The sequence below is a fragment of the Mus caroli genome, chromosome 8 (assembly GCF_900094665.2).
Source record: "Mus caroli chromosome 8, CAROLI_EIJ_v1.1, whole genome shotgun sequence".
Classification (NCBI taxonomy): Eukaryota; Metazoa; Chordata; class Mammalia; order Rodentia; family Muridae; genus Mus; species Mus caroli.
The window spans coordinates 30,592,985-30,606,973 of NC_034577.1; the positions used below are offsets into that span (position 1 = coordinate 30,592,985).

Genomic DNA, 13,989 nt, shown 5'->3' on the forward strand with positions numbered 1-13,989 from the left:
TGGGTACTCACTGTTGGCTAGGTTGTTTATAACATATTTAAATAGCAACACACACACACACACACACACACACACCAGTTCCCTTGCTATTAGAAAAGCAATCTTCTTGATTTGCATAACTTGATTTTTGGTAGAGAGCTCAGCTCTACCAAGTCATTCTAAAGTAGGGCTTCATCTCCTTCCAGCATGGTTTTCACTTCATTAATTAACATCTGATTTATAAGCATGTCAGCAGCCGATGCGTCTCAAAATTTGGGCAAACTAAAATAAGTACAAAATCAAGCTTCTCTGCAAAAATGAATAAATGGCCCTCTCCTGTTCTATTTAATACTTGGGGAAAAAAAAGCCCTTCACTGAGAAGACTTCTTGACCTGCTTAGTCACAAATAAGCACTCCATTCTTGTTTCTGTTACATTTTTGTTCTAATCTTTATCCCAGCGCCTGCCTCTTTATAGATCATACTTGCTAACTGGGGTTCACTGAGGACAGAGAACAAGCCTTATTCATCTGCCATACGATTTGCTCTACACAGTGGGCATTTGGTAAATGTTCGTTGAAAGACTGAATGCACTGATAGAGAATTTCCTTTGAAAACTCTGTCTCAGAGCCTGACATCTATTTATCCGCCTTGGAAATGAATATAACATTACTTGGTCACTATTCTCTGGACCGTATGCTTAATCACATGGTGGCTTCTGCCTAGAATGTCTCTATTCTATGCAGTTCTTCCTTGAATGACTTCCTCTGTTCTTTAGGGTTCAGTGCAGGAGATAAGAGTCCTCTCTGCCTCTTCTGGCTTGGTTGTGTGTCATTGGCATGTGCTTCCATAGAAAGGCATGCCTAGATCTCTAACTGCTGTCAGAAGAGGGTTTTTTGTTTTGGTTTGGTTTGGGTGCCCTAAGTCTCTGATGTCTCCACATACTTAGCCAATCCTTAAACTGCAATTAATCTTTCAGGGCCAGGAAAATGTCAAGGATATTCAGAATAAGCATGCAGTGAGTGAGTGGAGGCTCTTCCCCCATTGCTTCATTCCTCTGCAGTGAACTAGAATAATGTAGGCACTGCATGACGCTATGAGAAACTGCAAGTCCTGAGCTCAGCATTGCAGGTTCAGGCTTGCCCCCCTGTTCTCATGGGAGAGGAGCCAGTCAGCACACACTTTGTGCCTGATGAGGCAGACTCACTACCAATCACCTGCTCAGTCCTTGGTTTTGTGAACTGGGAACACTCAGCCTGTGATGTATAAGTGTGTGTGTGTGTGTGTGTGTGTGTGTGTGTGTGTGTCCACGCATGTAGAGGTCATAAGGTAACTTTGGACATGATTCCTCCAATATTATCCATGGTTTTTATGAGACAGGGTCTCTCATGCGCCAAGAACTTGTTGAACAGAGTAGGCTGGCGGGCTACCAAGCCCCAAGAATCAGCCTAGCTCTACCTCCCCAATGTTTAGATCACAAGAGTGAACCTCCATGTTTGATTAATACTTTTTGTCAGGTTGTGGGACTGAACGTAAGTCTTGTTTGCAAGGGTGGGCCCTAGTTGGAGGAAGTCAGCCGGTAAGGGTGTAGTCTTAAGGTTGTCACTTGGTTTGGCTCTCTGCTACTCTGTTTTACTTCGTGACTGCCATGCAGTAAGCACCTCCCCTCCACCATCCCTTTACCCCTTGTTTTTGGTCTGCCAGATGTGAAAGAGATGGAGCCAACTGGCCAGAACAATGTGAGCCATAACCCTTGTTCCTTTCAGTTTTTGTCAGGCATGTTACCACAGTAACAAGAACTTTACTAACACAGCCAGCCACAGTGGCAATTATGGGGACAACCTACCCCAGCACAGGGTTATTTTGCAGGGTAGTTTCCCACTATGTCACCAACTTAGATCTCTTCACATTCCTTATTCAAATGCACTATACGGTTATATCACTATGCCCGGCCCATGCCGGTTGTATTAGCACAGCATGAGCCTGGAGAATGCTTCCTACAGCCAGGGCTCTGTTCCTGACTAGCAGCCTCGTAACTGCGTGGGCGGGCACCTCTGCTGTTATCGAGGGCTTCTCGGGAGCCTGCACTTGGCATTTCCTGGGATGAAGAGAAGATAAGGGTCCTCTCTGGTTCTTCATTAACTGCCAAGCGCCAGTTGGAATGTGAGCTGGTCCTTGAGAGAGAAGGCTCAGCACTGTGGGGAGCCTCCTTCCTGAGAGAGCTATCTCAAGAGATGAGGCAGGAAGGGAGTCTGGAAAGAGGAAGGCAGAGGTTTTCAAGGTTAGTGCAAATGGAAGAAGGGACGAGTTCACACTCAAATGCCGTAAAGCTTATTTTTATTTTTTAAAAGTTATTTTATTTTATGTCTACATGTGTTTTGTCTGCATTCCTGTCTGGATGCCACATGTGTACCTGGTGCCTTCAGAGGGACAGAACTAGGTGCTCCGTCTTCTGTCACTGGGCTTACAGGGTATTGTGAGCCCATGTAGGTAATGGGAACTGGACCCTGGTCCTTTGGAAGGGCAGCCAGTGCTCTCTAGCCGCCAAGCTTGTTTTAAATAAGGTGAAGACATTTTTTTAAAGAGCCACCTGCAGTGTTACAAATCCTTGAACAATTTCCAAAGCATAAAAAAATAAAATTTCACTTTTGAAGTTGTCTAGTTCTTCTCTAAAGAGGAAAAGTTTGCAGGTCCTTACTCTGTCTTTTTCATAATGTTACCCACGAGTTCTTTTTAGTATAGAAGAATGGGGGAGGGATAAAATATCAATAAGGATGTCTAAAAAAAATGCCTCATGGAATCTAACATAGTATTAACCATTTGCCAAAAAGCGGTGATACAGAATGTAATGCTATAGCCGCTGAGGTGGAGGAGCCAGCATTCCTGTCTTCAAGACCTCAAGACCAGCTCTCTCACCTGCCAATAGGTGGTGAGGTGCAGGGATGAAGCAGTGGGGGGTATCTCTGTCTTGCCCAGGACACCGTACAGTAGACAAGTACCAACACCAGCTCTCTTATGTTCATGCCTTTGGGTCCAGTTCTCTCCTGCTCCCACTATCAGTACTGGCTCTACTGTGTTGCCCTGTACAGTAGCGCACAGGTGGCAAAGGGCTAGGTCGTAAGTCACCCATCTGATATCCTACAGAGTCCATGTGGTGGCTTATATCATCTATCTAAGAAATCCCCAATACTTATGGCTCCCAGAACGGTGTGGTTCTGGCTCCTATTCCTCTCTTATAGGCTCCATCTTATCTCTTCCTCTCCTTCCCTTCTTCTCTCTCTCTCTGTCTGTCTCTCTGTTCTTGTCTCTAATATTCTCAGCCCACCTTCCTTTTCCATTGCCCAATCACAGGCTTTCAATTTATCTTGTGCCTGCCCTCACCTGAACATAGACAACAATACACCTTCCAGAGATATACAGGTCAGATATGACAGAGGAAGACCACCTGAAAATAGATTCAGGTGAATCAAAAAAAAATTCTTTGTGCCATCTTTCACATGGCATGAATGAAGACTTATGATTGGAGCAAAATTTCATCCTAACTAACTTCCCATTCCTCTCAGGTCCACCCACTTACCCTTGCACTCTCCCTACAGAAAAAGAAAAACTTATGTCAAGTCCAATTTGTGTTGCCTGTATATCCATTGGTGCATGGACAAATTCCCATTGGCCTGCCCCTTGAAGATAACTGAGTTCATCATCTCTCCCTTACCAATAGCTGTGAAGAGCTATACTTTTGCATCTCTGTCACAATGTTTAAGGACTCCCTCAATACCTACCTGTCTGGGGGAATGTCTACCTTCTTTGGGAGACATGTCACAGAAGCCTCCAATGCCTCTCATTCTCAATTGTGAGTCTTCAGTCATTGCTACCACTACAAAAAAGCCCCCTTGCGCATAAAAGCCAGGGGCAGCAGAGACCATAGACATCCACGTGACCTCTGGTAGCAGCATGGAACACAAACCTCATCATGGCCTCTGGAGTCAGCTGGCAACACAGACATCCACATTGTCTCTGGTGACAGTATTGTCTGTTAGCTCCAAAAGAAACCTGGGACAAATGGCCATCTGTGCTGCTGAATAGCTTACCAATGTGCATGCTAGCCTCCAGGCTCCTCAGTATCACAAATAGCTATGACAGAGTCCATGCTGACATCCTCCAGGGTCCATGCTGGCATTCTACAGAGTCTATGTTGGCATCCTATAGAGTCCATGTTTTTGGCATCCTCCAGGGTCCATCTTGGCATCCTCATGCTTCTCTGCTCTTCTCTCCCTGTTCCTACCCTAAAGTTCTTCAGTTTATTGGTGTCCCTCTCCCCAGCTTCTCATTCCTTCAGAACACTGCTATTTTGGCTACATGCTCTCTTGGCCCCGCTTCCTTGGTCTTCCCCGTCCCCCCATCTCTTGCCTGCACATTCTTTGTCTTTCTCTCTCCCTCTCTGACGCTCCTCGCCCTCTCTCCTGGCCCTATCAAATCTGCCAGCCCTGCTCAGTCTACTACTTTCTCTCTCTGCTCTGGATTCCTCTAGATACCTCTGGCTGTACTCTCCTTCATGCCTACAATAAAAACCTTCTTCTCAGTAATGCCTTCTCAGTAATACCTTGGAGTAGTCCTATCCTCAGTTTATATATAGTTAATGAGCATTTGCTGTACAGAGTGATCAGCCTCATGAAATATTTTTGTTCAAACACATCACGGGTAGGTCAGGGACTGAACTCAGGTCATCAGGTTGTGCCTTTACATGCTGGGCATATATATGAATTCTAACGGGATTCTCTATTCATTCGACTCTGCCAGTCATCATAACTGACCTAGTCACTTGGGAACACTTAAGGCACACGGATTTCTGCTTGTCAGTTATTTGCAGAGGGCTTGTGCATAGAAAGCAATGGAATACTCTGAACCATTGTATGGTTATTTCCTAGAAGCTAGAAATATTTTAATTGCAAACTTCAAAGACTATTTGTTTCCTGGAAAAGAACAGAACATTGTGCTTCTCAAATTTAGATAGGTTTCTTTCAGTAGATGTATGGCCTGTTCTTCATCCAGCTAAAGTATGGGTAGGCAGAGGTACATTAGCAATTTAATCAAAAAAATACTGTTGAGCTTGGAGCTGCAGAGATCGTTCAGTGGTTAAGAGCATACAGTTCTCTTACAGAGGATAGAGATTTGGTTCCCAGCTATAGGGGATAGGTTGTGTTTCTATCAATTGAGCTGGGAGTTCATTGTGTGGGAGATTTGTGGGTTGAGAATTTACTAATATATGTCTGACTGATAAATCACAAGCCTCTAGAGTTTTGATTTTACTGGGTTACAATCCACAGCAAGAGAACTGCGAGATGGGCGGTCGTTGCATGGGGCTATCCACGGAGGTGGCGAGACCACCGGGGCCAGAGAGTAGCCAGCACTAGCATGAGATGGTGCCTTTTTAAATATTTTTCTGCTACAAGTTTGACCATGCTCCAGTGGCTATATGGGCAACACAAATTGGACTTGACATATTGTTTTCTTTTTTTGTAGGGGAAGTGCAAGGGTAGGAGGGTGGACCTGAGAGGAATGTGAAATGAATGTGATCAGAGTACATTGTATGGAACTCCAAAGCAATCAATAGAGATATTACATTGGGAAAGATCAAGAGATAATTTTTAAGAGGTAAGAGCTTATTGGGTAGCTAGTGAGTAGTGACTAAATGCAGGTCTTGCTGCTGTCTCGTTATGGATGGTCCTAGATTGTTTTATTTTAGTGTGAGGAATAGCATCACCCAAAATAGGAAAGATTTTTGATTTTTGTCTTGTTTTGCTTTATTTGGCTTACAGATTATGGTTTGTTATTAAGAGAAACCATAGTTTGAGCTCAAGGCAGAAGCCTTGAGGCAGGAGCTGAAGCAGATATCTGAACTCTTAGCCCAGTTTCCTCTACTTCCCAGGACCATCTGCCTTGGGACAGTATCAGTCCTAGTGGACTGGGCCCTTCTATATCAGCATTGAAGGAAATGCACCCAGACATGCCTACATGCCTACATGTACCTAGACATGACTACATGACTACATGCCTACAGGCCAACCTAATGGAGGCATTATCGCTATTGAGAGTCCCTTCTCCCAGGTGACTCCAGTGTGTATCAAGTTGACAAAATAAGCAGCTCATGGAACATGGCAAAGGGTGGGCTGGGTTTTGGTCCTTGGCCTCCATGAAGTCATCATATTTTATTGAAAAACACAGTCCTAACAATGATAATTATAAAAGATGATGACCCTCCCTGCTCCTGGGATCATCAGTCTATGTTAGTCCGACAGGGCAAAGGGAGCAGAGATGACAGATTATCCGAGCTATCGTTCTCGCCGGCAAGAACACACTCGGACAACTGGAATCTTCTGCAGCAAAAGCTTTATTGCTTCTTCAGGAGGGAAGACCACGACCCCGGAAAATGGCATTGCTTATATAGCCCTCAGCCATGGTGTTTCAGCACCTGATGTGGCGTGTCAACTCCTGATTCGTTGCTTGCCATTACTACGCCCCGCCCCGAGATGGGCAGTGACTAAGCGTGAGTTCACTCTCGCACCTGCGTACAGGCTTGTTTACTAGTTAGGCACAGCGGAGGCCAGCGCCATCTTATAATGGCGATTGCTCGCAGCACAGCTCTCCACAACAGATGGAGCGTCAGAAGCACTGTGAGTACATATAATGAGTGACCACACCGGAAACAGCTGCGGGGTCGGCACACCAACTTTACTTGGGATGATTCAAAGTTTATATAATTTGGGGGACAGGGATAGGAACATCCAGGATGGGCAAAGGTCATTGGCTGAAGGGCTAGAGTAACAAAATATCTCATTGGCATTGGAAGCATTCCAGGAATCTCAGGTACTAGCTGAATGGGTTCTTATCAGAAGAAAGGAAGTTGAACCTGTAATCTAAGTCTATGTGACATTCTGCAGGTAGAGGTGTGTGTGTGTGTGTGTGTGTGTGTGTGTGTGTGTGTGTGTGGTGGTGGTGGTGGTGAACTCCCAGACAAGATCAGATAAGTGGAAGAAGCCCTGTCAATGAAGGGGCTCTTTATTATATGCTGAGCTCAGAAGGTTATCCAGACAATGGTAGACTGTGACCTTAATTAGCACAGTTTTCCCACAGGAGATGATGTCCTAAATTCAAGTAGTGAATGGTGGTGGGGCAGTGGGATGACACAGGAGGAGTTAAAGGAGGGAGAAGAAAGAGTGGAAAGGATGTAAATACAGTGTACTTGTGTAAAATTCTTAAAACATTTGGATGTTTAAAAAGTGAAGGGGATGAGGGGGTGATGGAATTGTGGAAGCCTGCACCTGGGGGTCAGCTGCTAGAACATCAAAGAGAATAAATGCCTTCTGTGTCTAAAACTACAAAAAATAAAATAAAATTAGAAGGAGAGCCTTGCCCTAAATAGGATTAACAGTAATTGGCAGCAGAAAAGAAGAAAGTTTGTTTGCTCACTGGGCTGAGATAATCCTCGCAGAGACTTCTCATTTCACTGGGTTCAGAGGAGCCTCCTGTGTACAGAAGAAAGGAGGAGGAGGAGGAGGAGGAGGAGGAGGGAGGAGGAAGGGGAGGAAGAGGAGGAAGGGGAAAAGGAAAGGGAAGGGGAAGAAGAAGGAGGAGGAGGAAGGAAGAAGAGGAGGAGAAGGAAGGAAGAAGAGGAGGAGGAGGAGGAAGAGGAGGAGAAGAGGAGGAGGAGGAGGAGGAGGAAGAGGAAGAGGAAGAGGAAGAGGAGGAGAGGAGGAGGAGGAGTGGAGTGAGAGAGGGAGAAGCAGTATGGCTTGGCCTGGTATCTGTCCTGGGGCACAGAGTCTTGGATGCTTCGAGGCTCTTCTCCCTGAATCTTCTCTGATTAGTGGATGCTCTGGGGATTGAGAGCAAAGGCTTGGGGCAACCCCTGCTCCCAGGTATAAAGGGTGGCCTGGAAATGTAAGGAGCACGGCGGCCCTTGTCCCAACTGCTGCACAAGAGAGACTTGTCTGTTTTTCTCCCTCACTCATTGGTGTTATGGGAGGATTCAACTACAGGACCTGATGTCAGAGAATGGAAATGATTTCTGCTCCGTAAAAGCCCATCTTGAATCCTGATTATTTTTAGCATGAGTTTGTACAATTGAACATAAAATGTCTAAAGAGGACTAAACACACAGTGATTCTAAACGCTAAAGCAATGTCCTTGATGTATAAAAAGGCTCATATCTCTGGCTTCCCCATTATACACGAGCAGTTTAACAATGAGGTGAAGGGCTACCGATTTGTAAAATCAAACAAAACCAAACAAAACTCAAATGTAAATTTAATTAGCTTCATCAACAAACACTCTACACCCTAGGCAACACAAACAAACAAACAAACAAACAAACAGAACAGAACAACAAGCCAACCAGACAACAAGCCAAACAAAAACACAAGCAAGGACCACAACAGAATTTAATAGATGATTCCAGAGACTGTGACCCTTAATACACATTTGAAAAGCAGAGTTCTCACCCCGGAATGCATTTCTAACACCGTAGCAAGGCTGCTTGAAGAGGAGGCATGGTCGCTAAATGCAACGGTGAGCTTTNTTTNTTTTTTTTTTTTTTTTTTATTTCTTAAAATATTTATTTTTTTTATTTTTAAAAGTAGTAATACAGATGTTAATTAACAAACATTTCTGACCTTTGTCCAAGATCCACGTCACTACTTTAGCTTCTTCGTCATATTTTACAGCCAATTAAACGTCAGGGTTTTTTTTTTGATTTTTAATATTTTTATTACATATTTTCCTCAATTACATTTCCAATGCTATCCCAAAAGTCCCCCATAGCGCCCCCCCACTTCCCTACCCACCCATTCCCATTCTTTTGGCCCTGGCATTCCCCTATATTGGGGCATATAAAGTTTGCAAGTCCAATGGGCCTCTCTTTCCATTGATGGCCGACTAGGCCATCTTTCGATACATATGCAGCTAGAGACAAGAGCTCCGGGGTTCTGGTTAGTACATCATGTTGTTCCAACAATAGGGTTGCAGATCCCTTTAGCTCCTTGGGTACTTTCTCTAGCTTCTCCATTGGGAGCCCTGTGATACATCCAATAGCTGACTGTGAACATCCACTCCTGTGTTTGCTAGGCCCCGGCATCGTCTCACAAGAGACAGCTATATTTGGGTCCTTTCAGCAAAATCTTGCTAGTGTATGCAATGGTGTCAGCGTTTAGAAGCTGATTATGGGACGGATCCCTGGATACGGCAGTCTCTAAATGGTCCATCCTTTCATCACAGCTACGAACTTTGTCTCTGTAACTCCTTCCCTGGGTGTTTTGTTCCCAATTCTAAGAAGGTGCACAGTGTCCACACTTTGGTCTTCATTCTTCTTGAGTTTCATGCGTTTATCAAATTGTATCTTATATCTTGGGTATCCTAAGTTTTGGGCTAATATCCACTTATCAATGAATACATATTGTGTGAGTTCTTTTGTGATTGTGTTACTTCACTCAAGATGATGCCCTCCAGGTCCATCCATTTGGCTAGGAATTTCATAAATTCATTCTTTTAAATAGCTGAGTAGTACTCCATTGTGTAAATGTACCATAATTTCTGTATCCATTCCTCTGTTGAGGGACATCTGGGTTCTTTCCAGCTTCTGGATATTATAAATAGGGCTGCTATGAACATAGTGGAGCATGTGTCCTTCTTACCGGTTGGGACATCTTCTGGATATATGCCCAGGAGAGGTATTGCTGGATCCTCCGGTAGTACTATGTCCAATTTTCTGAGGAACCGCCAGACTGATTTCCAGAGTGGTTGTACAAGCTTGCAATCCCACCAACAATGGAGGAGTGTTCCTCTTTCTCCACATCCTCGCCAGCATCTGCTGTCACCTGAATTTTTGATCTTAGCCATTCTGACTGGTGTGAGGTGGAATCTCAGGGTTGTTTTGATTTGCATTTCCCTGATGATTAAGGATGTTGAACATTTTTTCAGGTGTTTCTCTGCCATTCGGTATTCCTCAGGTGAGAATTCTTTGTTCAGTTCTGAGCCCCATTTTTTAATGGGGTTATTTGACTTTCTGGAGTCCACCTTCTTGAGTTCTTTATATATATTGGATATTAGTCCCTTATCTGATTTAGGATAGGTGAAGATCCTTTCCCAATCTGTTGGTGGTTTTTTTGTCTTATTGATGGTGTCTTTAGCCTTGCAGAAGCTTTGTAGTTTCATGAGGTCCCACTTGTCAATTCTCGATCTTACAGCACAAGCCATTACTGTTCTATTCAGGAATTTTTCCCCTGTGCCCATATCTTCAAGGCTTTTCCCCACTTTCTCCTCTATAAGTTTCAGTGTCTCTGGTTTTATGTGAAGTTCCTTGATCCACTTAGACTTGACCTTAGTACAAGGAGATAGGAATGGATNGATTCGCATTCTTCTACATGTTAACAACCAGTTGTGCCAGCACCATTTGTTGAAAATGCTGTCTTTCTTCCACTGGATGTAACGGTGAGCTTTCTTTCTTTGTGGCTGTGATTATTCTTAGATTGCTTTTTAAATTTGCCCCACATTATTTTTTTATTTTTAATTTTGCATATAAGTATTAGGGATCATTATGGAGTTTTCTAGCACGTTGTGTTTTAGAAGATTCTACTATCTTTGAAGTTGGTATATGAAGCCTCTTGGTGTTGCTGATGTCCTGTTTAATTGTGTCTAGGGCAGCCCTCACTGGGTCCTAGTAGATAAATCCAGTTCTGTGAGATTCGTTGCTTACACATTAAGTAGTGCTTGCTGTACCGGAAGCACGGGGATCCAGACTCCTGTGTCTGAACTGGATCAAGCTTTTCCATCAACTGTGATGTTAAACTGTTTACTCTGCATCCTTAAGCCGGGATCTCTACATTGGTAAAATTGCAGGATGACATCAGAGTAGCTTGGGTGACCTTAAGATCTCTAAATTTGCCTAATTACCTGTCATACAGAGGAGTTCCACAACACTAGGGTAGTAAGTTACACAGTACCAATGCCCCATGAGTACATTCCAGCCATAACAGAACCTTTTAGTCAGCTACAGTGACCGAATAAGCTGATCATGTATATATATATATGAGATTCTAATATGCACAGTCAGTGTTCAATTAATCTTGCCAAAATTCAGAAAGGTAATTTAATTTTTTTTTGAAAAAGTGACTATAGCCTTGGGTATAAATCTTGTGGTAAGTTACATCCACATTTAAAATAGGATATGGTTAAATTATTTAAATAACAGTAAATTTAGTCTCTTAAAAGGCAATATGCTACGTGTTAGCCATCTAGGTAGTGCAGATTAGTTTTAGGACCTCTGGGGTAATGATTAATTTTCTTGCTCTTTATATTCTTGGTATATTCTCGTTGTAAAATATAAATCTATCAAACTGATTTGCGGGTAAGGCATAAAAAATAAATGAGTAACTGTGAGTTAGCCAGGTCTTAGGTGCATTAATATAACGTGAGTTTGAGAAATTACTCTGACAGCCTAAAAATAATCCTTTACTTATTGCCATAATAAATATAACTTTAATAAATAATATGTTAAATTATTTGGGTGTGGGGGCTTAGTGTCATAAGAACACCTGCTTTGCCAGTATAAAGACCTGAGCTTGTATCCCTAGTAACTACGTAAAACCAAGATAAATACCTCTTGTCTCAGTGCTGTGGGAGGAGGAGGGTGGAGGATTGTTGAGGTTTGGTCTGGGATTATAATGCTAAATTCTTTAAGCAAAGGGCTTGGCCTAGAAACGAATTCTCCTGTTTACCAGCTTTTGTTGTGTAAACCTTGTTCTTTATTTTAAAACTATTGGTTAAATAAAAAATGGCTACAGCCATCTACAGGAGGGATTGGAGGTAGGTGGATTTTTAGTTACCTGACTAAATCAAAACAGAAACCAACCCTCAGAGGAATCCAATCCAGAACTTACAATAACATCAAAAAAAATGTAGTTCCAGACAGAAAGGTTCCCAAAGGGCTTGAGAAATTAGAATAGCAGCCCGTAAAGATACAATTGAGGATGAGAAACGAAAGAACGAAAGAACATTGGGATTTGGACTTAGCTCTCTGACTTCCAAGTGCTGTAACCACCCATCCATCTATAGCACAGGATCACGTGGAGCGAGCACAGTGCTACACAGAATCATGTGACTGGATGTGTCTCTGCCTCCTGCTCCTGCATTGCTTCACAGTGATTGGTTTCTCTGGATACTGATGCAATCTCATTAGGATTCAGAGGGATGGACTGGATTTGTGCTGAGAAAAAGCTTATGTGTACAAGTCATTTCTCTTATATCTGGTGATTTTATTCCATTTCCAGACTCCTTGAACTGTTGGGTTAACTCTTTATCTCTCTCTATATATATATATATATATATATATATATATATATATATATATATATATATATATGTGTGTGTGTGTGTGTTACATATATTAAATGATAGGTAGATAGATATAGATAGACAGACAGACAGCAAGAATAGACTTATTGTAAGATAGCCTCTTTTAGAAAGACCTGCAAAGCAGGTAGGATGTCATTTCCTTTTCTTTAAGTAATAATAATTCATTGAGAGTATCATACAATCAAAGATGCTTCACCCCACATTCTTCCCAGATTCTCTCCCCATTCAAGTTTGTGTCTCTTTCCCCCTGGTTATATGACTCAAATATAAGCACATGGAGCTAGAATCCCCATGAAAAGAATTATATTTTTCAAATGCAGCATTGTGTTTTCCATGCCTTGTTATCCCGAGCTAGGCAGTATAATAAGCTTGTAAGCAGGTAACTCGGTGGTAGAATGCAGAGTGCTCTGGATACTGTACTCTTGTATACAGTTGAGTCATGCTGGGGCTCTGTTTTTATTTTTAATTCAACGAGGGAGGACACAAATGCATTCCCCCAAATCCCACAGTTGATTTTGACACATTTGGAGAGATTACAGTCAGCATATCTGGAGCACAATGGATGAGCCCCGCTTCAGGAAAACCACCTTCTTGACCATAGTTTCTCCTAGCCAGATAGATCTTTATTTTATTTTATTTTATTTTATTTTACTTTATTTTATTTTAAGAAGCTTCCATAATGATTTCCATAATGGCTTCACTAGCTTATACTCCCACCATCAAAGAATAATGACTCCTGTTTCCCTGCATCCCTGCCAGCAACTTGTCATTTGTTTTCTTCATATGTTCTCTCCATCTCTCTCTCTCCCTCTCCCTCTCCCCCTCTCTCTCTCTGTGTGTGTGTGTGTGTGTGAGAGAGAGAGAGAGAGAGAGTGTATGTATATATATATACACACACATATATATAATATATATAATTTTGAAGAAGTAGGGTCTCACTAAGTTGTTCAGGCTAGTCTCCAACTCACTCTGTACTCCAGGCTGGCCTTAAGCTTTTAGTGCTCCACGTAGCTGGAATTACAAGCTTGTAGCACAAGCCTTTGCCCTTTGTTTTTCAAGCCCGACTTGTATCAACTTATCCTCCCTCCCACTGTGGCTTCCAAAAATCTATTCAGAAATTTTTTTCTTCCAATGGCCAAAGGCATCTCAGGACATACCCTCTTCTGGCCAGACCCTCCCATCTTTTCTCTAGCTTTCTGTTCTTGTTCCCTGCACAGCACAGGAACAGGCTCTCCCTAGGTGCCGATTGGCTAGCACTCACCATGACCCAAGAAACACCACTGTGAAGCGTGCCAATTACATCATCACAGATGCAACCTCACCTCCCACTGCCAGCCTCCTGCCATCTGTTCAGTTTTTACCTTCAAGCATTCTGTGCAACCTGCTTATTCTTGTTTACTATCTCTGTGAGTACCCCCCATCCGCTCAACATAAATGTCAAGAGAACAGACCTTTTATCTCAATTGCTAAGTGACTGACTATAGAGAAGTATTCAAACTTAGTTGGCATTTTGATTATTCTTTATCAATAAGTCATTTCACGTTTCAGCAATGTTTTCTCCTTGTATGCCTATGGTATGGGGGCAGGGCATCAGTATATGCATGACA

At 42.8% G+C, this 13,989-nt stretch overlaps 1 pseudogene; it reads right to left on the minus strand.

Annotated features, from left to right (window-relative positions):
- Positions 1 to 12,853: 12,853 nt before the first annotated feature.
- On the minus strand, positions 12,854 to 13,005 carry LOC115031811 (annotated as a pseudogene).
- Between the last annotated feature and the right edge of the window lie 984 nt (positions 13,006 to 13,989).